General features: G+C 47.9%; 1 non-coding gene across 1 annotated transcript; it reads right to left on the bottom strand.

The window, feature by feature from the left end:
- Nucleotides 1-864: 864 nt before the first annotated feature.
- Nucleotides 865-936, bottom strand: Trnaa-cgc (transfer RNA alanine (anticodon CGC)). Its single transcript has one exon. It is a non-coding gene; the product is annotated as a tRNA-Ala (tRNA).
- Between the last annotated feature and the right edge of the window lie 23,738 nt (nt 937-24,674).

Raw genomic sequence — 24,674 nt, 5'->3', positions numbered from 1 at the left:
CCGCGTCGACGCGGCGGCAAAGGCAAAGGACGTATTCAATGTACGAAGTGTACGTCTCCCATGGTTGTTGCATCCGCACATCGAGCTGTCGCTTTGAAACTTCAGAACGGATGGATGGTGTTCCGAAAATCTTCCGGACTTGTGCTGGAAGGTGGTCCAATCGGGAAAGGCGTTCTCATGGTTAAAGAACCACGTCTTCGCGACATGGGACAGGTAGAAGGCGACGTGGCGAAGTTTTTGAGTGTCGTCCCAGTGATTGTACCCACTCACTCGATCATAGTTCTCCAGCCAGTCCTCGACGTCGTCTCGCGGGAGACCAGAGAATATAGTGGGGTCACGCTGCGGGGCGGTAACGGTCCATGCGGAGGCGGCTGGTTGGGGGGGCAGAGGGGGTGATGCCGGAGGCTCCGGGTTGCGGTACTTGAGTCATGGCAGTGGACAGGCGGAGCAAACGGCGACCCGAACGAAGCTCCAGTGGAAATCGACGTCATAGAGGTCTAGGGGATCGAAAGCAGGCTCCACCACTTTGTAAGGCAGCAACACAGATGTTGTCTCGACGCCTATATTCGGCTGAACCGCGCGCTGAACGAAGACGACGCGCACAGTGATGATGATTATGTACAGGTGAAGAAGATGAAGGATGAATATTGTGCTCACAATATATATATATATATATATATATATATATATATATATATATGAACGAGAAGAAAGGGAGCCGCGAGGCCCGATTTTTATTAATGATATCATAAGATGCCAACAAACAATGACACCAAGGACAACATAGGGGAAATTACTTCTACTTACTAATTGAATTAAAGAAATGATAAATTAATGGAAATGAAAACGGATGAAACACTAACTGTCCGCAGGTGGGGAACGAACCCACGTCTTCGCATTGCGCGTGCGATGCTCTCACCATTGAGCTACCGCGGAGCCGTTTTCCCATCCACTTTCTGAGGTATTTATGTTTTACAACTAGAACTAACTCTGGGAGTGTTAGCCAGCGCCACCACTCACAAACCCAGGGGCGGATGTGGAACGTCCTTTCTGCAATATAGATAGATAGATGACAATATGTAACAGATTGTCTTCTCCCTGAGACAAACTTCTGCTAACCATTTCAAGTGGTCGTGCAAGGTATGTGTGCGTTTGTGTATTTCTGTATGTCTGTGCGTTCGGGAGTGTGTCTGTATGTGCGCGTGTTCGTGTGTGTGCGTATGTGTGCCTTTGTATATGTGTACGCGTGCATGCGTGTCTGGGTATTTGTGGGCATGTGTCTGTGTGGGCGTACGTACGTCACGGTGTTGCTTAGTGTGTGAGTGAGTGTCCGCATGCATACGTCTCTCTGTGAATGTGTGTGTGTGTGTGTGTGTGTGTGTGTGTGTGTGTGTGTGTGTGTGTGTGTGTGTGTGTGTGTGTGTGTGTGTGTGTGTGTGTGTGTGTGTGTGTGTGTGTGTGTGTGTGTGTGTGTGTGTGTGTGTGTGTGTGTGTGTGTGTGTGTGTGTGTGTGTGTGTGTGTGTGTGTGTGTGTGTGTGTGTGTGTGTGTGTGTGTGTGTGTGTGTGTGTGTGTGTGTGTGTGTGTGTGTGTGTGTGTGTGTGTGTGTGTGTGTGTGTGTGTGTGTGTGTGTGTGTGTGTGTGTGTGTGTGTGTGTGTGTGTGTGTGTGTGTGTGTGTGTGCGCGCGCGTGCATTTTTGTATGTGCGAGTATGAATTTCATAGAGAAGTGAACGCAACACTGTGCAGTGTTGAATGCCATCCTGCAGGTACGAGAAAGTGCCCTCACTTTCAATCGTCGGGTAACGAGATAGCTAATAAAGTTTGCTGGCAAATTTCGGCCTCCTTCAAATTTTCCACAGCAATTCAAATTAGACACTGGAATGACGACAACGGAATGACCAGGACGGCATCTAAACAGGGAGCACATACCTGGCTACCCAAGCAGGTACGTGTAGGCAGTGGCGCATGTAGGTCTTAAGGCGTCCATGGCAAATATTTACCGCGCTGATGGAAAGATTGTCTATCGTAGTGGTTAGAACGAGCTATGTTTCTCTCATTCAACGTGAATTTATATTTTTAATTCTTCACTAAAAGTCGCGAAAAATGATCTTTGGCCCACCACGTGCCAGAAACATGAAGATGTATAAGTGGTCTACCACGTGACCTTCTATTAGTGTACGCGGTGCCTTGTCCTTTTATTACTTTTGAAATTCATTACACTTTTTTGTGTTATAAGTTTTTTCTAACTTCGTTTGCAGTGAGTAGGAAAGTGGCGCTGCCTTCGCCTTCGTTTTCTATTACTTGTCTCGCCTCTTCTATCGTCATAATAGCGACGACGGGGGCGAGCCAGCCATGGCGTATAGGCGTGTACATGGGGAAAACGCGGTACGAATATCGAGTTCGACCTCGACTGCGCTTCCCTTCTCTTGGTATCCATTCTGTAACTCTAATGGTACACCGGTTATCCATCCTACGCATTACATGGCCTGCCCAGCTCCATTTCTTCCGCTTAATGTCAACTAGAATATCGGCTATCCCCGTTTGTTCTCTGATACACACCGCTCTCTTCCTGTCTCTTAACGTTAGTCCTAAGATTTTTCGTTCCATCGCTCTTTGTGCGGTCCTTAACTTGTTCTCGAGCTTCTTTGTTAACCTCCAAGTTTCTGCCCCATATGTTAGCACCGGTAGAATGCAATGATTGTACACTTTTCTTTTCAACGACAGTGGTAAGCTCCCAGTCAGGATTTGGTAATGCCTGCCGTATGCACTCCAACCCAATTTTATTCTTCTGTAAATTTCTTTCTCGTGATCAGGGTCCCCTGTGAGTAATTGACCTAGATAAACGTACTCCTTTACAGATTTTAGAGGATGACTGGCTATCCTGAATTCTTTTTCTCTTGCCAGGCTATTGAACATTATCTTTGTCTTCTGCATATTCATCTTCAACCCAATTCTTACACTTTCTCGATTAAGGTCCTCAATCATTTGTTGTAATTCGTCTCCATTGTTGCTGAATAGGACAATGTCATCTGCAAACCGAAGGTTGCTGAGATATTCGCCGTTGATCCTCACTCCTAAGCCTTCCCAGTCTAACAGCTTGAATACTTCTTCTAAGCATGCAGTGAATAGCATTGGAGAGATTGTGTCTCCTTGCCTGACCCCTTTCTTGATAGGTATCTTTCTACTTTTCTTGTGGAGAACCAAGGTAGCTGTGGAATCCTTGTAGATGTTTGCTAAGATATTCACGTATGCCTCCTGTACTCCTTGATTACGCAATGCCTCTATGACTGCTGGTATCTCTACTGAATCAAATGCCTTTTCATAATCTATGAAAGCCATGTAGAGAGGTTGATTGTACTCCGCAGATTTCTCGATTACCTGATTTATGACATGGATATGATCCATCGTAGAATATCCCTTCCTGAAGCCAGCCTGTTCTCTTGGTTGGCTGAGAACAGGCTGGCTTCAGGAAGGGATATTCTACGATGGATCATATGGAAGGTCTGTACTACAACGCAAACTTATTGTACCAGCTTTTTATTTTCAAAAGTGGTTGAAAAGGTCAAAATGCAGGTGGTTAACGGCAGTTGCACTCACTCCTGTTAAAGCAGAACGATGAGCGGCCTTCACAGTTTGCGAGGCGGGCTATCGGCATCGATCTCACTTCTCAGCGTTGCAAACAAGTGCAGAATCGATCAAAACCGGTTCAAAATAAACGCACATGATTCCGAATAATTTAAAAGACAGGAGTAATCAAGCATTAGGCGCATGAATTAGCAGAAACTTCTTAAAATTGGATCCCTCCTGTGCTACTGCAGCACCGGCGCATCCTTGCTTCGCACTTCCCCAGGTTTCACGCTATAGTGGAGCTGCATTAGTGCTGGAATTGAACTACACAAGCTCAGGATTTGAGCAGAAAGGGGGCTGCATTGAAGGCTCAATTTGAGCTGTATTGTTAATGCATTTGAGCTACATTCTGCAACTGCGCGGAGTTGCCGCAAATCGTCCGACCACAGCCGAAGCCAACGGTGGCGCGCAGCAACCGTTTCGTGCGAGTTTCTCACAACGCGCCGTGTCGCTTCTCTCTCGTCTGCATGCTGTGGACTCCAAGTCTAATTTTTTAGAGGCTGTCCAGATAGAAAAATTCTGCTCACAAGATATCCACGCGCTTTTTGCCGTAACCACTGAAGGTGTAAACACTACCGAGGGTGAGCTTTTCGTTGCGCCATAAAAGCTATGTCCTTAAAAATCGGTTGTCAATCCCTTTAAACAAACCGACCCCACCATTCCGGCTCATGTACAGGTCGCGCCATCTCGCATGTTTGCGTCGGCGCTCCGCGTCACTCTGTGGTAAGGTCACTGCAACTTGGAAAGTACCGCAACCGTCGGAGCGCACGCAGGCAACACAACGTTGTTCTTGCCAGATTTGGTCCGGCGAAATATCCACCTAAAAAACCGCATTTTGCGTGATAGGTCGAAAATTTTCGCAACTGCCTTGTACTGGCAATAGCGTCGCTAGTAGGGCGCGGGGGTGCGGGCAGCACCGCATGCTTTATGTTAGGGGGTGAAGCACCGATGAGCATTGTCGCTTCATGTCTCGATAGCGGGTGTAAGCCCGTTGTAGAGTTTAGGCTATCGTTCATTTTTCTTTCATTTTTTTAACCCTCTTGGGAAGGTCGAGGAGACTTGCTGTCGCCATGTCTTCCCAATAGTGACCAATTTAGAAGAGCTCGCGGAGGGCGCTGCTTTGTTAACGCCGTGACGCCCGTGGCGGCGTTACCAAAGCGACGTGCGCCCCTCTCCCGCGCTGCCCGCGAGTTTCTTATCTGCCCCTTTGTTGCTCCTCGCTAGCCCCATCATCCTGAGAGAAGATTGTAGGACCGCACACAGAATGGCGCCATTGCGTTGATTTGACCCCGCGGCACAACTATAGTAGGATGAAGTGCGTTGGCTGGTCAGGGGGAAGCCGCTGCAAGTATTCGAGTAATTAGCGGACAAGCACCTATGAGCCTTAATGTCGCCGGGCGTGCAGGGTTCGCGTGGGAGATTTTCGTTTTGACGCCTTCTTGGCGCCTGCCGCATGTTCTTCTATTTTTGCTGTTTGCGCTTTTCTGTTTTTGTGTAGAGGAACGCGACAAACTAACCGGAGAAGTACCCACCCCAGGGAGTGCCCGGTGCTTCCTCTCAAGTGGGTCACTGGGCTGGCGTGCTGAAGTACTCGTAGGTAAATAATGCTATGCTTATTGAAAAAGAAATGTGTAACTACACTTTTTACGACCGTGTTATTTTTGCCGTCGTGAAAGCACGCGGGATATCAAAGGTGCAGTCAAATGTTTGAAAACGCAAACATTTTCTATTGAAAATGTGTGTCGATCGATTTCTTACGAACACTATGCCATGCTCACGGGTCGATTTGTGTAAATTTAAACTGATCGTAATACGCAGGCGCAGCTAATGGCACTACCTGTGATTTCTATGCATTGATTCACAACGTAGTTATCCCTGATAATTTGCTATTGTCGATGCGTGTCATCATGCTGACGTTAGCCCTCTGCGCGGCATATCTGGAACATGCGGCATAAGGCACATCACTTGCTTTGGTAGTACGACAATTGTCGTGAAATGTATTGTGGACAAAACTTCTGATGGTTATGGACGCGAAATAAAAAGATTGAGGAGCCATACGTTTCCTCCAACGCCTTCATTTGTTTTCAATTCATGAGCAAAGTCTTCGATGTGTGGCCAAAAACTGCACTGCTAATTTTTAAAAATAATTTTGTCTGTCTTTTGATGTTCAGATGAACGAAATATACATTTTGCACTTCAGGAGTAAAAATCACACCGGAAATGGTTAAACCTCGCCACTACTCTCCTGACCTTTTCTCTTGCACTAACATTCTGATGTGCAGCAGTGCTCGCTGCATGGCGGTGCATAATCAATCAATCAATCAATCAATCAATCAATCAATCTTTATTTTTCATTGAGCAATGGAGGTGGCCGGGGAAAACGCCGCAAAGGCGCACAGTGGTTTTACGGTGAAAGAGACGACAGCGAACGATTGGTTGTATTGAACATCATCATCATCATCATCATCATCATCATCATCATCATCATCAGCCTATATTTATGTCCACTGCAGGACGAAGGCCTCTCCCTGCGATCTCCAATTACCCCTGTCTTGCGCTAGCGTATTCCAACTTGCGCCTGCGAATTTCCTAACCTCATCATCCCACCTGACTTTCTGCCGTCCTCGACTGCGCTTCCCTTCTCTTGGTATCCATTCTGTAACCCTAATGGTCCACCGGTTATCCATCCTACGCATTACATGGCCTGCCCAGCTCCATTTCTTCCGCTTAATGTCAACTAGAATATCGTCTACCCCCGTTTGTTCTCTGATCCACACCGCTCTCTTCCTGTCTCTTAACGTTACTCCTAAGATTTTTCGTTCCATCGCTCTTTGTGCGGTCCTTAGCTTGTTCTCGAGCTTCTTTGTTAACCTCCAAGTTTCTGCCCCATATGTTAGCACCGGTAGAATGCAATGATTGTACACCTTTCTTTTCAACGACAGTGGTAAGCTCCCAGTCAGGATTTGGCAATGCCTGCCGTATGCACTCCAACCCAATTTTATTCTTCTGTAAATTTCTTTCTCATGATCAGGGTCCCCTGTGAGTAATTGACCTAGATAAACATATTCCTTTACAGACTCTAGAGGCTGACTGTCGATCCTGAATTCTTGTTCCCTTGCCAGGCTATTGAACATTATCTTTGTCTTCTGCATATTCATCTTCAACCCAATTCTTGCACTTTCTCGATGAAGGTCCTCAATCATTTGTTGTAATTCCTCTCCATTGTTGCTCAATAGGACAATGTCATCTGCAAACCGAAGGTTGCTGAGATATTCGCCGTCGATCCTCACTCCTAATCCTTCCCAGTCTAAGAGCTTGAATACTTATTCTAAGCATGCAGTGAATAGCATTGGAGAGATTGTGTCTCCTTGCCTGACCCCTTTCTTGATAGGTATCTTTCTACTTTTCTTGTGGAGAACCAAGGTAGCTGTGGAGTCCTTGTAGATATTTGCTAAGATATTCACGTATGCCTCCTCTACTCCTTGATTACGCAATGCCTCTATGACTGCTGGTATCTCTACTGAATCGAATGCCTTTTCATAATCTATGAAAGCCATATAGAGAGGTTGATTTTACTCCGCAGATTTCTCGATTACCTGATTGATGGCATGGATATGGTCCATCGTAGAATATCCCTTCTTGAAGCCAGCCTGTTCTCTTGGTTGACTGAAGTCAAGTGTTGTCCTGATTCTATTGGAAATTATCTTGGTGAATATATTATACAATACTGAAAGCAAGCTAATGGGTCTGTAATTCTTCAATTCTTTAACGTCTCCCTTCTTATGGATAAGTATAATGTTGGCGTTCTTCCAGCTCTCTGGTACACTTGAAGTTGTGAGGCATTGCGTATAAAGGGCCGCAAGCTTTTCAAGCATGATATCTCCTCCATCTTTGATTAAATCTACTGTTATTCCATCTTCTCCAGGCGCTTTTCCCCTGGTCATGTCTTTCAAGGCCCTTCTAACTTCATCGCTAGTTATAGAAGGAGCTTCTGTATCCGGTTCATCACTATTTCGAATGAAAGTAGCATGACTGTTTTGGGCACTGTACAGGTCAGTATAGATTTCTTCTGCTGCTTTTACTATGTCATCGAAATTGCTGATGATATTGCCATGCTTATCTTTCAGTGCATACATCTTGCCTTGTCCTATGCCTAGTTTTCTTCTTACTGATTTCATGCTGCGTCCATATTTTACGGCTTCCTCAATTTTTCCCACGTTATAATTTCGAATATCCCTTACTTTCTTCTTGTTGATCAGTTTTGACAGTTCAGCGAATTCTATCTGATCTCTTGAGTTGGACACTTTCATGTTTTGTCGTTTCTTTATTAGGTCCTTTGTTTCTTGGGAGAGCTTCCCTACAGGTTGCTTTGGTGCCTTACCTCCCACTTCAATTGCTGCTTCTGATATCAGCCTAGTTACGGTTATTGAACAACACTAACAAAAATTCTTAAGTTTTGCGCTATGCAGTGCGGGGGGCGGGGGGGGGGGGGTGTATTGTAGTGAGCTGCCGTATTCCTCTGCACTGCTGACTTGTTACATAGCTCTCCTACTTTTTTGCTCTACGCTGGTGACTTCGCACCCTAGCTTATGCCAAGCTTCCTCTAGCTGTTGCCCAACTTTATGAAATACTAAGTGCTGCCACTACTTAACAAAAAGAAAACATAGACAGGAGACTTGTCGGATTTCACTAAATCACGTAATTTCCTGCAAAGTTTTTTCTTTTGTGTACTTGGAATAAAGATTTGCCTTCCTTGTAATTACATCACCCACTCTAACCCTATAACTGGCAGCTGAACAATATTGTTGACTGAACAAAACCTCCTAAAAAACAAAAAAATATGCCGAAACTCCAGTGGAGTTGTCTAAGTATGCGTAAGCATTGTACCACTTGCTCATCTCCACGCAGCCCGGTCTCATTATCAATCTTGTCAAACCTTTACCCGAACAGTATGTACCCTTACCAAACCGTCCGGTTGTTATCAATTTTATCGGACTAGATCGAACACTTATCAATCCTTATCGGTCGTTATCAACCTTATCGCAATTCACCCGAACCTTATCAACCCTTATCTGTCCTTATCAACCATATCGAACAAAATCCGGCCCTTATCAAGTCTTATCGGTTCTTATCAACCTTATCGGACTTGTTGCAACCCTAATCAACCGTTATCGGTCGTTATCAGCCTCCTCAGAATTGCTCCTACAATTATAATCCCTTATCGCTCTTTTGCACTTGATGCATCGGCATCGAACCATAATCAACCGTGATGAGACCCATAAAACATCTCATCATTCCTTATCATCCTTATCAACGCATTGACTGTTTATCTGCCTTTGTTGCGCGACGCGAAGTGCATGAGCCCTCAAAGACCGGCGACATTTCGGGCGGTGGAGGAACGCCGCAATGGAAGCTGCATCCCGAGACCACCAAACGCTTCGGGGATGTGGCGTGTTTGACGTTAAATATGATCAAAACTGCAATTTTCCTGATGTCTACAAAGCTCTAAGTTGGGTCTACATGTGGCCCTAGAGATGACTTTAATGCTACCTTCTTGGGCTGACTTTGTTAGCGGATCTACTCCAGAGGGCAAAAAACATAATCATTTCTATAGGCTAGGTAAATTCACATTTATTCGACGACACCAAATAGCTAACGTTTGGCATTGATCCCAGTTATAACGTACCGAGTACGATAAAGGGGAAACGCGCCTTTATATAACAAAACGAAACATGGAACAACGCCAAATCTCCTAAATACCTATGCCTGAAGACGGAGTGGCAGTTTGCCTAGTTGAGGCAGTAAAGTAACCCTTCAATTGCTCTCGAGTATTTAGCAGAGGCGACATTTTGTTCTTTCGAGCACTGAGGCGCTACGTTCGGCCCTGCAGAGGAAATCGCAGAACTGGATACGTGGAAGTGCGAGGAACAGGGTGGTTGTCTATAGTGAAGGGAAATAAGTGGGATAAGAGGAAGCGTTAGCTTGGTGGATCCTTTCTAAATACACGGGAAAGAAGAAATCGTTTCAAGTGCGAAGCACTTTAGGGGCCCGGGATGTCGGTGTGTGATGTGATCTCAGGTCGTCGTGGTCAGGCGCGAAAACTATCAAAACAAGTGCAGAATAGATCAAAACCGGTTCAAAATAAACTATCATGATTCAGAATAATTTAAAAGATAGGAATAATCAAACATTAGGCACATTAATTAGCAGAAACTCGTGAAAAACTTGTAATGTGATCTCATGTCGTGGGGTCACGCGCAAGAACAAGTTCTCAACACAGGGTCGAAACAAGTGCAGAATTGATCAAAATCGGTTCAAGTACACTGTTACATTGGCGGCGGTCACGCCGCCTCTGACCAGAAGTGGTCCGTGTCACCATGCAGAACAGCCATGTTTATTTCCGTAGCGAATATATACTAAAAGAAAAGAGGGAAAGGGCAGGGGAAAAACAAAGGGAGAGAATGGCGCATGCGCGGTCCACACTTGCGCTTATCACGGGAAGCGCGTGCACTGTAACACTTCTTCAGTCTTAGTAACCACAACGGTCAACCGGTTTTCGTGTTCTTGTAGACCGTCGTAGTACGGGTGGCTCTGTAGACGAGTCTTCTGCGTCTTCCGTTGTCACCGTGTTGTTTGGTAGCGCTGGTCCCCTGGTATCATCGCCATTCGAGAAAACATCCTTGCTGCACTTCCGTACTTGATCGAGATGGCAACGGACCAGTCCAGTGTCGGTCTCCAATTCCAACATGCGACCACCGGTCGTGGCCTTCACCCTTCCCGGCGTCCACTTGTCCCCGGTGCCGTAGTTCCGCACGTAGACGTATTCCCCCGGAGCGAAGTTCCAGCCGGTGTCTTCAGTAGATTCGCCTGGGACGATGTGGTGGTTCCTGGATGGAAAAGTCATATCCAGTCTCGTGCGTAAACGGTAGCCCAAACGCCTCTCGGAAGGGGAAAGTCCGAATTGTTGTGGAGTATTTCTATAGTTGCACAAAACGCGGGCTAGAGAAGTCGCTAGTTCGGCGCTTCCGCTCTTCTTTAACCCATCCTTGAGCGTCCGCACAGCGCGCTCAGCCAGCCCATTGCTCTGTGGATGATATGGGGCTGTTCTAATCTCTACGATGCCGTTCAGTTGTGTGAACTGACGGAATTCCCAGCCCGTGATAGGCGTTCCATTATCCGACACCACTGTGCGTGGTATACCGAACTGGGAAAACATTGTTCTGAGAACTTCGACGGTGCTGCGGGAATTAGCATGTGCTACAGGAACAGCCTCAATCCATTTACTGTGTGAATCCACCACAATTAAAATCATCTTGCCGTGCAGTGGCCCCGCATAGTCTATGCGTATTCGCGACCACCTTTCGCCTGTCTCCGGCCAGTCTACGGGAGTTTGTGCCGTTGGCATGGGCAGTGCTTGAACACAGTTCTTACAGGTGGTGGCGATGCGCTGGATGTCCTTGTCTAAACCGGGCCACCAAAAGATCGATCTTGCTCTCACCTTCATAGACGACACTCCCTGATGGGAGTCATGCAGCAACATGAGCAACTTCTTGCGGGCTGCGGTGGGTATGACCACGCGATGGCCCCAGTACTATAAATCGTTCTCCACTGACAGCTCGGACCGTTTCTTGTGATATTCTGCGAGCTCACTGTCCCCTTTATTGCTATGTGGCCAACCATTGGGCGTGTACTTGCATGCTTGAGCGATGACGTCATCTGTCGCTGTGATGGCTTGCAACTCTTTCGTAGGCAGTGCTGAAATGTTCTGTTGGTCCAAGGCCAGAACGATGAGAGTGATGTACTCCGGCTCCGCTCCATGCTGCACGGATATAGGAATAATCAATAATTAAGTACAATAATTTGCAGAAGCTCGTGAAAATGGTTTCCCAAACGCCATTCTGGTACCAGCGCAGCACAAGAGAAGGCACCACCACCCCACAAGCGCTCGGTTCCTCCTTACACTAGCACTACCCCAGCACCTGATCAGCGCGCGCCGTGTGGCAAGCGAGAAGGAACAGGGCTTTATAAGCAGTTGGCGTGCTCCGGAACTTCCTTTGTTCCGAGGACGCCGAGCTGCAGGCGCGCATCGAGCGACAACGCTGGCGCATCACTGCTTCGCACTTCCCCAGGTTTCACGTTAGTGGAGCTGCATTAGCGCTGGATTTGAACTACACAAGCGCAGGAATTTTGCTCGGCAACGACTACACCAAGTTCGATCAGGTTTGTTACATAAAAAAAGCTAACTTCGAGTCACTGTTGTTACGCATTATTGATTTAGATCGTGCATGCTTCATTAAATATTGCTGAGGATTTCAAATTTTCAACAAAAAAAAACGAAAGTATCAAGTTTACAATATGTAACTCAGCAATACAGAACGGTATCACAATTTTGTGAATTGTATCTAATAGTACATCTAAAGCGGGAAAATTGATCTCTTATAGAAAGATGTCAAACAGATCCCTAATATGTCAGTAGGACATTTGCAAGACCCTTGTAAACAGTGTAACCAGTTCACGTAAGGTATATGCTGATAAGGAAGGAAGGAAGGAAGGAAGGAAGGAAAATAAGAGGTGAAAGGCAGAGAATATGCTGATAAAGCAACTTCGTCTGCTTTGGATGCTCCATCGGATGCAGTTTGCAGAATTGTGATACCTGTTCCTGGTACAATGGGACGAGCTCGCAAACTCCGTGCTTCAATTTCTTTTTCAAACTAACCGATTTTTGAAAATTGCTTTTAAAAAATTCAGGCTTTAGATCAAAATTTTGCTTTAACAGTCACTAGAATTTAGCTTTCTCTCTTAAATGCAACACATTATATTCAGATCGAGCCATTCTTTCACTCTGCCAACAACCGCGCTCGTCGCTCGCTCGCACCGTCTCTTATCTCCACACGGCTCTGACCTTTATGCGCCGTGCATTCGCCGCTCAGTTTCCGTTGAAGCGATAGACCGCACGTACCTTCGCCGCTGCGGCGTATCCGCTTGCTGCCAGAGTTTTGACGGTCGTTGTCTGCAGTCATTCAGTGTGATCTATTCATGTTTGTTTGTGCGCGCTCACACCACGCTTGTTCATTCAGTTAGTAATAGTCGGGCCACATTTTCCAACGCACGCTACACATGCAATGCTGCCCGGATCGGCAGTGCAGCGCTACAGGTGTGTCCCTTCGCACGCGTTGCCCACGGGAAGCGCTTCTCATCAACACCACCGTTTCACACGCGCCTTCTCGTGGTCATCGAGTCTCTCTTCATGTCGGTCTACTTACGCCGCAGCACACCTGCTTACTGAATCAGCTCATGTTTACTACAATTCATATTGCTACCAAAGCCACTCACCTTACTTCGTATGACATTGCTGTGTTGCTATCGCATTCATTGCTTCGCCCTTAGGGCGAAACTGTGACATTTTTCTGTTACCCAAAATGAGCAACAATTATGGGAAAATGGCGTCTGCCTTTTCAGGCATCAAGTTTTGGAATACATTGTCAATAACATTAAAAATGGGGTCCTCATATAATGTATTCGAAAATGTGCTTCACTCATTTCTTTTAGATACTCGTATTTAATATTTATTCGCTATTAAAGTTATTTTAGTTGTTGTGCCGGTTGTCTCCTAAGATATAGGGCGTCTTAATTTATTTGACTGTCTTCTAAAAACCTTTCCTGTTTGCATGTTTTTATTCCAACGCATACTTACATGAACTTTTGTCTATATTTATTACTGAGTTGTCTAATTCTTTTCAGTGTTTCTTTTTTTTCCTTTTTTTATTGTTTGAATATGCGTTGTAGAATTTTTAGATCGCTCTCGTAATTGTGTAGTTATGTATTAGTTCGCGTTTTATTGTTTCCGTTGGAGTACATATTTCGCTGTATACTAAGTAACGAAGGGTCCCGTTAATGTCGTTGACTATGGGATCCTAGTCTGTACGTATTTATCCTACCTTGTAACTTTTAAATGAACCGAATAAATATTCTGATTCCGATTGCAGGACCAGAGCTGGAAAAACGGCGAAAGCTTCAGCGTCAGGCTCTCCAGCTGTCAAGAGAAAAATTGGTCATGCTTGCAATCACGCCGGAAAAAAACGACAGGGTATCCAATCATCGTTAACGGCACGGCGATGCCTGCTTTTACACCCCCCCCCCCTCCACCCTTGCTGTAGTTACATACCGTGGAATATGCTGGTCAAGATACGTCGCCGCACTGAATTCAAAGCTGAAGAGTTTTCACTTCCTTCGCATGGTTGCAGGAACTCGATGGGGTCCCTCGTAGTAATCTCTACTTCAATTGTACGAAGTCCTATTCGTAAGCTATATACGATACAGATTGCCGGTGTTTTCAAGCATGAGTCCTTGCTGGGTGCGCACGCTGGAGGCCATTCATGCTCAAGCATCAGGCACATACTTTAGGTCACCATCAAGCCAGCTAATGAAACCATAACGGAAGCTCGTGCTTGTCCTATCGGTGGGCATGTGCTCTGCCAGCCTCTACGAGTTCACTTTCGCTTGTTGACCCGACGCAGTCCCCATCCCATATCATCCCTCCCTGACACCCACCCAAACTGCCGTATTTCAAGGACTATATGGCACCATAAGATCATTCCACCATTGATTCTCTCCCGCCAGTGTTCCAACCACGACTCCGTAGGTATTGCCTAAACCTTTGGTTAGACTTCATATCCCTGGGATTACAAAGAAGTGCTCTGTTTCATCCTATATTCTGAAGCAGTAATACTTCAGCGTACGGTGGTACTGCGCACGTGTACACCAGTTGATCTGTCGTACCATATGCCTTCACTGCAGCATTCGGTATTTCGCGAATGATCATCGCTCAGCGGTTGAAACTAGACCATAAGTCAACGTCAACTGCAACAGAACTTGTTGCAATCCGGGAGGCAACTATATTTCTCTCCAAGGGGATTCCTCACTCATGGAGGGTAATCTGCGATGCTAAGCCAAATGTTTAGAGCGTTACTTGCGTCATGAGACGAGGCACGTATTATACTTTAGCTCTAGAAATCTGAGAGCTTCTCGACCTTGTAAAAAGAAATGGCCACAATATCACATTTAATTGGATATAGCCAATGCACACTGTTGCGTAATCGGGAAGGATCAGGCAGATGCTGAAGCAAACGCAACTTTAAAGAATGCCTCTGAAGTACGTCTTGCGCTCTCATAAACAGACACGAACGTCCCGCCCTTGTTCGTTGCGTCATACGTAACTCTACATTTGAGCACTGGACCCAACCAGATCGACGCCATCGGCGATTGCATAAGTGGAATCCAAAAAAGAAGTTGCATTTGCCTCACAAGATTAAATGAAACCAAAAAATATGATTTATCGGATTAGCCTTGGTGTCACATTCACCAGGCGTTATACACACCCATAGGTTGCACTGATACTGGTCCAAATTGCGAACACAGTAAAGTGCCAGAAACACTTGCACACGTACTTTGAATTTGTGCGGCATACACACGAGAACGGCAGAAGCTGGTTTCTTCAATCGCACACACTGATAAGAGACAGCTTTTTGATTACCTTGTTTTATGTCTTTGGACTAATGCCAACAGCGCAGCCATGGCTACAAGGGCGGCTATAGCCTTTCTACAAGCCACTGGGTGGTGCACGGCTTCGAGTTGCCATGACGTGATGGACTTAAGTATGGGCACCACCTTCTCTCATCATCATCACAATTATCGTAATAATCATCATCATTCTACATTCCTTTTTCCTCCCCCTCCCTTTTCCCCAGTGTAGAGTAGCAGTGTAGATCAAACTAGAGCACAGGCTGAGCTCTCTGCGTTTCTGTAAATAAATCTATCTCGCTTTCTGTGCACGTTCTCAGTAAAGCGTATCAATAAATCTTACATGGGGACAATCTGAGCGTCGCATTGTGTAAGAATCGGAAGATAGCTGTAATTTCAAAAACTTCACTATTCCTGAGCAACTCACGTACGCAGACAGTGAAATCTGCATATAGTGTCGCTTGAATGGGCCAATGTGTACATAACTCAATTAGGTAAACACTGCGCGATTAATTTTGCTACATTTCGAGAGTTGGGTTCTGAGATCGTTTGTGCTCCGAGTACTTTACTGGGAAATGTTGTTCGAAACGTACTTTTTCGCTTTGCTTTGGTTTGTTTGGTGTACTGTCTAGGATTCTTAATATTGCAAGCGTATTAGAAACTGTGACATCTATACTAACCTATTCGTGCTTTTTAGGCCTACTATGCCCTGTGACTGTTGATTCTATTTTAACTGAATGAAACTGCGTGAAAATGAGTGATCCAAGGGCAAAACATTGCAGCATTTGTGTGGGCACCGATGACATTTGGCATAGCGGTGCTCTTCATGTAATGTCCTGCTGCAGATACGTAAGTACGCCCATAGAAATGTTTCCGTGTATTCATGAGATCACAAAGTATTACAAATTTATGTCTGGGTGTATAAGCTTCACGTTAGTCCTTTTTTGCATTGCCTCCTGCAGCTCTGTGCGGGAACGACAAGACTGTCGGCGCTGTATTTTGGTAATACACAGAAAAGAAACTTGGCCCCGGATGACTGCCTTGGCCCATGCAGCCTTAGGTTACAGTAGAACTAAGAAAGTTGAAGGTGTCAACGCCTAAAAAAAGGAAAAAGAAAGAAAAGGAAAGAAAGAAAGAAAGAAAGAAAGAAAGAAAGAAAGAAAGAAAGAAAGAAAGAAAGAAAGGAGGCGAGAATTTAGCAGTTGCCCATTGGGCTTGACTTAAGACAGTTCACAGGCCAGATTAAGCGGCTGTTACTTACAAAAACGGACGCGACAAGAATGCTGAGCGAGAACGTCTTAGCTTTTAAGCTCAAAATGTATGCGTGTCTTTTTTTCTTTTTTGTTCTGCCGAAAGACAACTCTAACAAGGACTAAGCTGGCACACGCACAGTGGCTTACACCATAGCCTTTCGAATTTTAAGCGACAAATAGGAGAACGAAAACAAACACAACCAGAACGAATGTGAGGTAAAAAGGCATGGATCCTTTAAGCTAAATCTCTTTTCATGGTACGCATCCCTGCGAAATCCCAGGATGTACCGAATGCACGTTCAGCAAACTTACGCTGTGTCGGAAGGCGCTGTTCTTTCCGAGCTAAAGAAAGCTACACATGGGATAGCTTATGTCGCTCTTGGCAGGGTGTCGTTGACCTATGGTTCGAGCTGGCCGGCGTGACCTTTTAAGAAAATAAGTTACATGCCAAGCAAATCGTTCCTTCTCTGTCGAAGGGCATTCTTTTAATGATGTCAGTTCTTTCTTGGTCTGAGATATGAACGTCTCGTAATTGTTGGCGTTACGTGGGAGTCATTGGTCAAATAACAGGAGTTACATAGCAGAGGGCTCTTTTAAACATGGAAAATTTCTTGTCACTTCTTGATAGAACCATCTTCACCTCTTGATGCCATCTTTACTTTCACTTTACCATTCAACACAGTATTTGCGCAAGTCGTATGGGCATTCATAGTGATTAAAGCCCTCTGAAAAGCTAAGTGTTTGGGATGTTATGACTCCCTTGTTTACTGCGCAGTGAGATGTCACCCATGCAGCCCCACTCGGCAAGTTTAACGAAGACACAAACATCGGGTGACACGTTCGGCTTCTTCGTACGTCATACTAAAAGTCATAAGCATAAAGCACTTGACGCCGTGTGTGTGTGTGGAGGGGGGGGGGGGTGAGGTTCTGTGTCGCTCATGTGTCCTGTGTCGAATGTGCGCTACACCTGAAGTATTTGTATGACGAGCATCTGATTTTTTATTAACAGTGGAGCTGGTCTTAGACGATCCTTCGCCGTCTATCCAGCGTCACGCAGGTTGCATGACCACGAGAGGATGAGAGCCGCGCCGGGGGAGGACATGTCACGTGACCAGCAGAGGAGGAGAGGCGGGCTGGGGGAGTATGCGACCAATGAGAGAGCGCGCGCTGGGGCGGGGGGGGGGGGGGGGAGGAGGCGACCTATGAGAGGCCGCGCTGGGCGCGAGGAGGAGAAGCGATAAGAGAAGGTGTTTCTGTGCGGAGCTCGCTTTCGAATAACGCGCAACACACGGAGGTGCTGCAGACTCCGTCGGCGTTTTCCTGCGTTTGCGCCGAACGCGCACGGTGTCCATGACTGCAGCTGATGCCTCTGGCACAGGCGCTGGATAAAAAAAAAAGTTGTCGCAGTTTCACCTGAAAGGCGAAGCATCAATTGCGATAGCAAATTTGTAGAGAGCTATACGGAGTAATGATATTAGCTTTATCAGCTGTATAAACTTGGACATGCAGCAGCACCGGCAACACGCATAACTGTTGTCGACGCCGTCGGCGTTTTGCCCGCGTTCGCTCAAAATGCGTGCGGCGTTGGTGACTGTTGCCGGAGCCTCTGATATAAATAGGCACTTGGTGCCGCAGCTAAACGTCGCCTCCCTTCCCTCCCCCTCCCTCCCCCCCCTCCCCCACGGCCTCTCGCGCGTCGGAAGAAGGCGCGTTTGCTCTACATATATGGAATCGCTCAGGTCTCTCCTCAAAGCGCCAACCTTTCCCTTTCCCTCAAGAACCACTTACCTACCTACATATATGCTGATTGTAAAGGAGGAAAGAGACGCCTACTTCTGCAGCCCTTAAGGGAGCACGGCGCAGAACGCGCGTTTGTTCTCCGCCGTGCGTTCATTCCCCGTAAGGGGGAGGCCGCTAGGGGGCTAGAGTGTGCGGAAGCGGTTCGTATCGGCTCCGCCAATTTCTAGTTCCTGTGCCCAGCTAAGTCCTTCTTAGGACCCACCAAGGCGCTCAACGGATCCAGGAAGGTACACGGACCCTAACCGCTACCATCTTTTGGATGTGCCCTGTGATCTCCGAGAACCATCCGGTGAAGACGTCTCTGGCAGCCACGCCGCTGCGCTAAGCCTCGCCTCGTCGAGGCGAGCCTCGCCGGCGCGCCGCGTTCCTCACTCCCCAACAACCATGGAGGACCTAGTGGAAGGAGAGACCATTTCCCCGCAGGACTATCACCCTGGTGAGTGGCAAACTGTGCTCCGCGCTTATCGAAATCGGGCCCCGGCTTCGAATTCGTCCACCAAACCCAACTCAACGGCCTCGGTTCAAGCTAAGCCAAACGCCAGCAACGCCGGTGCGCCGACCGACGCTGCGTCTGTTGCCATTCCAGCCGCGTTCAAGGAGACGCCAAACGCCAGCAACGCCAGCAACGCCGGTGCGCCGACCGACGCTGCGTCTGTTACCATTCCAGCCGCGTTCAAGGAGACGCCACAGCTGCTACGCACGACGCGTGCGGTCGTACAAAAAAGTAAACAACTCGCGGCGTTGCCGGTGGGAACGATCCGAGTTGTTTTTCGCCCGCGAGGTGGGCTCTCCCTGGACAAGCTTCCAGCTCCAAGTCTCCTGCAGGCATTGCGTACCTCACCCAGCTGCTCAGTGATGGGTGAACTGTACATCAGAGTCCATCCCACAAACAATACGTTCACGGTGGCGACGGTAGCGGAGGCAACAGCTCTCGCTTTAGTGAAAATACAGGAAATCACTATAGATGGGAAGAAATACCCGGTAGCCGCGTACATCGCGCCCCCTCCAGCGGCAGTAAAAGGCGTGATTTCCCGAGCATACTGGAATGAAACACCAGAACAAATCCTAAATGACTTGCGGCATCGCAACCCGGAGGCCGACATCATAGCGGCCCGTCGCATGGGGAAAACTGCATCCATTCTAATAACCTTTGCATCTGGTCCCGTACCCCACACCATTAAATATATGTGTGTTGTACACCGCTGCACTAGGTACAAGGGCAGCCCTGATGCCTGTACGAACTGCCGGAAACCTGGTCACAGGTACGATGTATGCCCTCTTCCAAAAACTGGGCTCTGCCCGCGGTGTGGCGAGAAGCACGAAACGCAAGAGGACCCTTGCAAGCCAAAATGCATTCTTTGTGGTGGGGACCACCTCACCGGTACAGGCTCATGCAAGGCTAGGACCCCCCAGCCTCGAAGACAGACAGTGAGGAAACCCAAGACAGCAGTGCCCACGGCGAAGGACTTTCCACCCCAAGCGCCTCATCAAGATCGTCAGCGAGCCTGGACTAAACCCACCAGTACACCCCCAACTTCACTGCGGGAGGAAGAAATAGCACACCTGCGGGAAGAGGTAAGGCACCTCAGGGCAGCCGTTAACTCTATCCCTTCCACCCTCCCATCCCCTCCGTTACCAACACCCCAACTCTCCACACCCCCTCCCCAAAAGAAACGCCGGCAAGACGACACTCCAGACATAGATTCCAAATTAAAAGACTTTGCCCAACAGTTAGAAGCCAATATTCTGGCTAAAACTCAAAATTACATTGAAGCCACCATCACTAAGCTTACAGAAACGATTATTAGTCAGGTAACCACCGCCATTCTTCAACAAATTCCACAAATAATTGCTGGAATGTCTTCACATACGCCAGCCGGTAACCCCATAGCATCTCCCATCCTTCGCCCGCCCACCCTCCAGCATGGCCTCGCTGACGGGAAATAATCTCCCATTACGCATTCTACAATGGAACTGCAGGGGGTTTCGCCGCAAGAGAGACCCCCTGCAGCAGCTACTCTCTGCTTCCTCCACACCCCCTGATATAGTAGCACTCCAGGATGCTGGCACAAACGTATCGCTGCCAGGATATGCTCTGGTACCCTCTGACATCACTCCAAACCCCAGGGTTACCACTTATGTCCAAATCTTGTACCATACACTTGTCATGTACTGAATTCTCCGGTGGCTCACACATTTCTAGAATTAATCCCGTCCACTCACAAATCCCATCCCCTCTTCATCCTTAACTGTTACCTCCTTCCGAGGCAACCGGCCTCGGAATGTATCACTCTCATTAAAGCCGCCTCCATCATTGCAAAGAAGGACCCTCTCATTATCTTAGGGGACTTTAACTGCGCGCATGTAGACTGGGGGTACATGCGCACCAACAAGAGAGGAGCGGATTTATACAACACCCTTCAGATGCAGGGCCTTTCTGTATATAATGATTTCAGCACACCTACGAGAATCGGTAACAGTGTCACCACCGACACTAGCCCAGATCTTACCTTTGGCCGCAATATTCCCACGCCAGTATGGCGGAACTCCAATGAGGCCCTGGGCAGTGATCATTATATCCTAACTATAGAGTTTGACTTTGCCAAAAAAGCTAAAAATTACCGTGTCCGAATGACTAGCTGGGATAATCTTCGTAAGCACAGAGAGGCCAAAATATTAGAGTCCCCCTTTAACCTTCACACATGGATGACAGAACTCAAGCAGGACGTGCAAGCTTTTACGCAAACGTTCGACGCCGCCCCTGAAACTCCCATTGCAGATAGTAGGTTAGCGCACCTACTCCAAGCACAAAACAGTATTCTCACGCGCTGGAAAACCCAGAAACAGAATGGAAAACTTAAGCTCAAACTGGCACAGCTTCAAAAACAAATAGAAGAGCACAGCGCCGCCCTTAGTAAATCCAATTGGCACCAAATATGTGACGGACTACGAAGTAATCTTTCCAACTCCAGGGCCTGGAATCTTCTTCGACATATGATAGACCCCACTCAAACTAAAAAGCAAACCCGACTTACACTCAAAAGGCTTACCCATCAAAATCGTTGTAATCAGCAAGCACTCTTAAGCGAACTTCAATCAACTTATACCACTGTGGGCAAAGCTGTATCATATCCCGACTACATAGGCCCCGATCAACCCTCCCTCGACGCCCCTATTATGGAGGTTGAAGTCAGAACAGCCCTTATTAAGCTCCGAAACTCAACTCCTGGAGATGACCAAATCACCAATGTCATGCTCAGAAACCTAGATGACCGTTCTGTTTGCCTTCTCACCGAGTACTTCAATGAATGCTGGGAAAAGGGGGAGCTACCTGCTGAATGGAAGCATGGAAAAATAATTTTCATCCCCAAACCCAATAAGCCCATTAATGCCCAAAATCTCCGTCCTATCTCTCTGACTTCGTGCCTGGGCAAACTCTTTGAGCATGTCATCCTCACCCGTCTCACGCAACACATGGAATCCAATGGACTATATCCACATAGCATGCTAGGATTTCGACCTCATCTCTCGGCACAGGACGCCCTGCTACAGATTTCACATGCCATCCTCAATGATATACTACACCACACCAGAGCAATCCTGGCAGTAGATCTCACTAAAGCATTTGACAAGGTTAAGCACAGTGCCATCCTGCAGAACATCCAAGAGCTGCAGTTAGGACCTAAGACCTATAACTATATTCGGGCCTTCCTAAACGGGCGCACCGCCTCCCTGCATATAGATAATATACAGACGCCCTCATTCACCCTTGGAAACATTGGCACCCCGCAAGGAGCGGTGTTATCCCCATTCCTGTTCAATATTACCCTCATTCCCCTGGCAAAGGCTCTCAGCCGCATCCCACACTTGGGACACACACTTTATGCGGATGATATCACGGTTTGGACCACATACGGCTCGGATGGCGACATAGAATCAACACTTCAAGAAGCAGCCACAGCTATAGCTACCCATGCGGCCAACATTGGCCTTGAATGCTCACCCACAAAGTCAGCACTCTTCATACTCCGGCCGCGCCGTGTCCCCATCGCCCCCATTGTGATTTATCTGCATGACACTCCCATACCACAAACACCCACACTCCGCCTTCTTGGCCTGTACTTACAGGACACGGGAAGAAACAATCTTGCCCTGAAATCACTAAAACAATCCACTTACTCCGTCATCCATCTTCTTAGAAGGATTTCAAACTCGCGAGCCGGTTTAGACGAAGCAGACAATCTCAAGGTGCTGCATGCCTTTGTGCTTAGTCGCATTCTTTACGCATCTCCTTACCTGAACCTCTCCACTGCGGACAAAGATAAAATCAACGCTTTAATCCGCATGGCTACCAAAGCAGCGCTCAACCTACCAAAGAACACTAGCACGGACAGGCTCTTGAAATTAGGAATGCACAACACTATACAAGAACTTATTGAGGCACATCGACAAGCACAATACTTTCGCCTGGCTGGCACAGAAACAGGACGGCATATACTGGACTCTCTCGAAATTCGCATACCCGCACATGTTGTAGATTTAGTATCTCTCCCTCGCGCCATGCGCGCCGCGCTTATCATCAAACCCCTCCCTAAGAACGTCCACCCAGAGCACCATCAATCCCGCCGCGTCGCGCGAGCCAAAGCTCTCCATAACGCATATGGCACTTTAGAGGATGTGCGATGGGTGGATGCCGCGTGTGGTCCAGACCGTTCTGTAGCTGTGGCTTATCATCCAGCAGCCCCCCCACTCACCCACTTCATAGATTCCCACTGTACCCCGGAAGAAGCAGAGGAAGCTGCTATTGCCTTAGCAATCGCTCAAACCAATGTGGCTTACATAGTTAGCGACTCTAAAACAGCCATTCTTAACTTTGCCCGCGGACGCGTCCATGCCCCAGCGTGGCAAATATTGAGAATGTGGGTCCAAAATTCTGATAGACGTATTGAGCTCGTGTGGGTGCCGGCTCACTCTGGCAATCCCGGAAATGAGGCCGCCGATAACATAGCCCGAGGACTTGTAAGCCGGGCAAATGGCGACCCCAGCCGGGATTTCTCGAGGGAGCGGGCGCACACGTTCTCCGAAATTACCCAACAAGCACGCCTTGCCCGTCGACTCTACCCTCCTCCCCACCCCCGACTATCCCACTCCCAACAAATCCTCTGGAGGCGACTCCAGACCCGAACTGTTCCCACCCCTCAGCTCCTATCCCACTTTCGCCCCGTTTCGCCAGAGTGCACTCTCTGTGGAGAGTCGCACGCCACCTTAGACCACATCCTCTTTGGCTGCCCTGCCGATCCTCCCCCGCAGGGACAGCCCGCCATCGGAACATGGGAGGAATGGGAGGCCCTCCTTGCGTCGCAGGACCTGGACATCCAACTTCGCTGCGTGAACCGGGGTGCCAGTGCTATGGCCCTACGTGGCCTGGACACATGCGCGTAAAGTGAGGGCTGTGCGGTGGCCCTGGGCCCTTGAAGGGTCCAAACTCGCTCGCTTAATAAAGTTTTTCCATCCATCCATCCCCGTAAAAGCGCGCGCCCCTCGCGCTCTTTCACTCGCACATACAGCGTTCGGCGCGCGGCGCCGATTTCATCCCCATTGACGTCATACGGAACCTTACGGCGACGGCGACGGCTACGGCGACGGCGACGCCGACGGCAGAAATCTGCTTTTGAGTGTCCATATAATTGCTATCGCAATAAAAAGTGAGGCCTGCCGCGTTGGGCGCGCTGCTATGGGAGTGAACGTGACGGCCGTAGTTGCATTGTCGGCCGCTTGGCTGTGCCGAACGGCGCTAGCTGAGGAGGATGGAACGCTTCAGCTTGCACGCGCGACGGCGTTCCAAGCGCGTTCCTGACGCATTTGCTATGCCGATGCCAGACAACAGACCCGTGGGGCGCCGCGGCGGATCAAACTGTTTTCGATGCACGCGGCAGGCCGCACCTTTTTTTTTTATCCAGCGACCGTGCCTCTGGTGGCAGCTCAGCAGGTTTCCACAAGAGAATTGGACACTCGTCGAGTAACGTCGGAAGTCGCTGCCTCTTCTTGCTTCGCAACGTTTCACTAGAACTTCCTGTTGTAGATCTGTGCTTACTTGTGTTTACGCAATTGCATAACGTGCAACACGTGCACATGTAACAATTGTAATACTCGGTGTAACTAACACAGCTTCGCTGTGCGACCATCTTCATGTGGTGAAACAGGCGGTGATTTTTTTCTAATCTCGATTTCAAACGCCGACATACACACACACACACACACACACAAAAACACCGCATATCCACGTGGTGAATGATGATGAGTGGGCGAAGCTCCGGAGGGAATCATCTGTAAACCGTGAATCTTCCGTGTAATTCGCCCAGTCTCGCCGCACTAAATCGAACGATTGACTTCCACCAATGACACGCGCCATATGTGACGTCATTCCTATTTTATTGCGATAGCAATTATATGGACACTCCAAAGCAGATTTC

This window comes from Dermacentor silvarum, chromosome 8 (genome assembly GCF_013339745.2).
Source record: "Dermacentor silvarum isolate Dsil-2018 chromosome 8, BIME_Dsil_1.4, whole genome shotgun sequence".
Classification (NCBI taxonomy): domain Eukaryota; kingdom Metazoa; phylum Arthropoda; class Arachnida; order Ixodida; family Ixodidae; genus Dermacentor; species Dermacentor silvarum.
The sequence above is the reverse complement of the archived record's forward strand: the minus strand, read 5'-3'. Positions and strand labels throughout refer to the sequence as shown.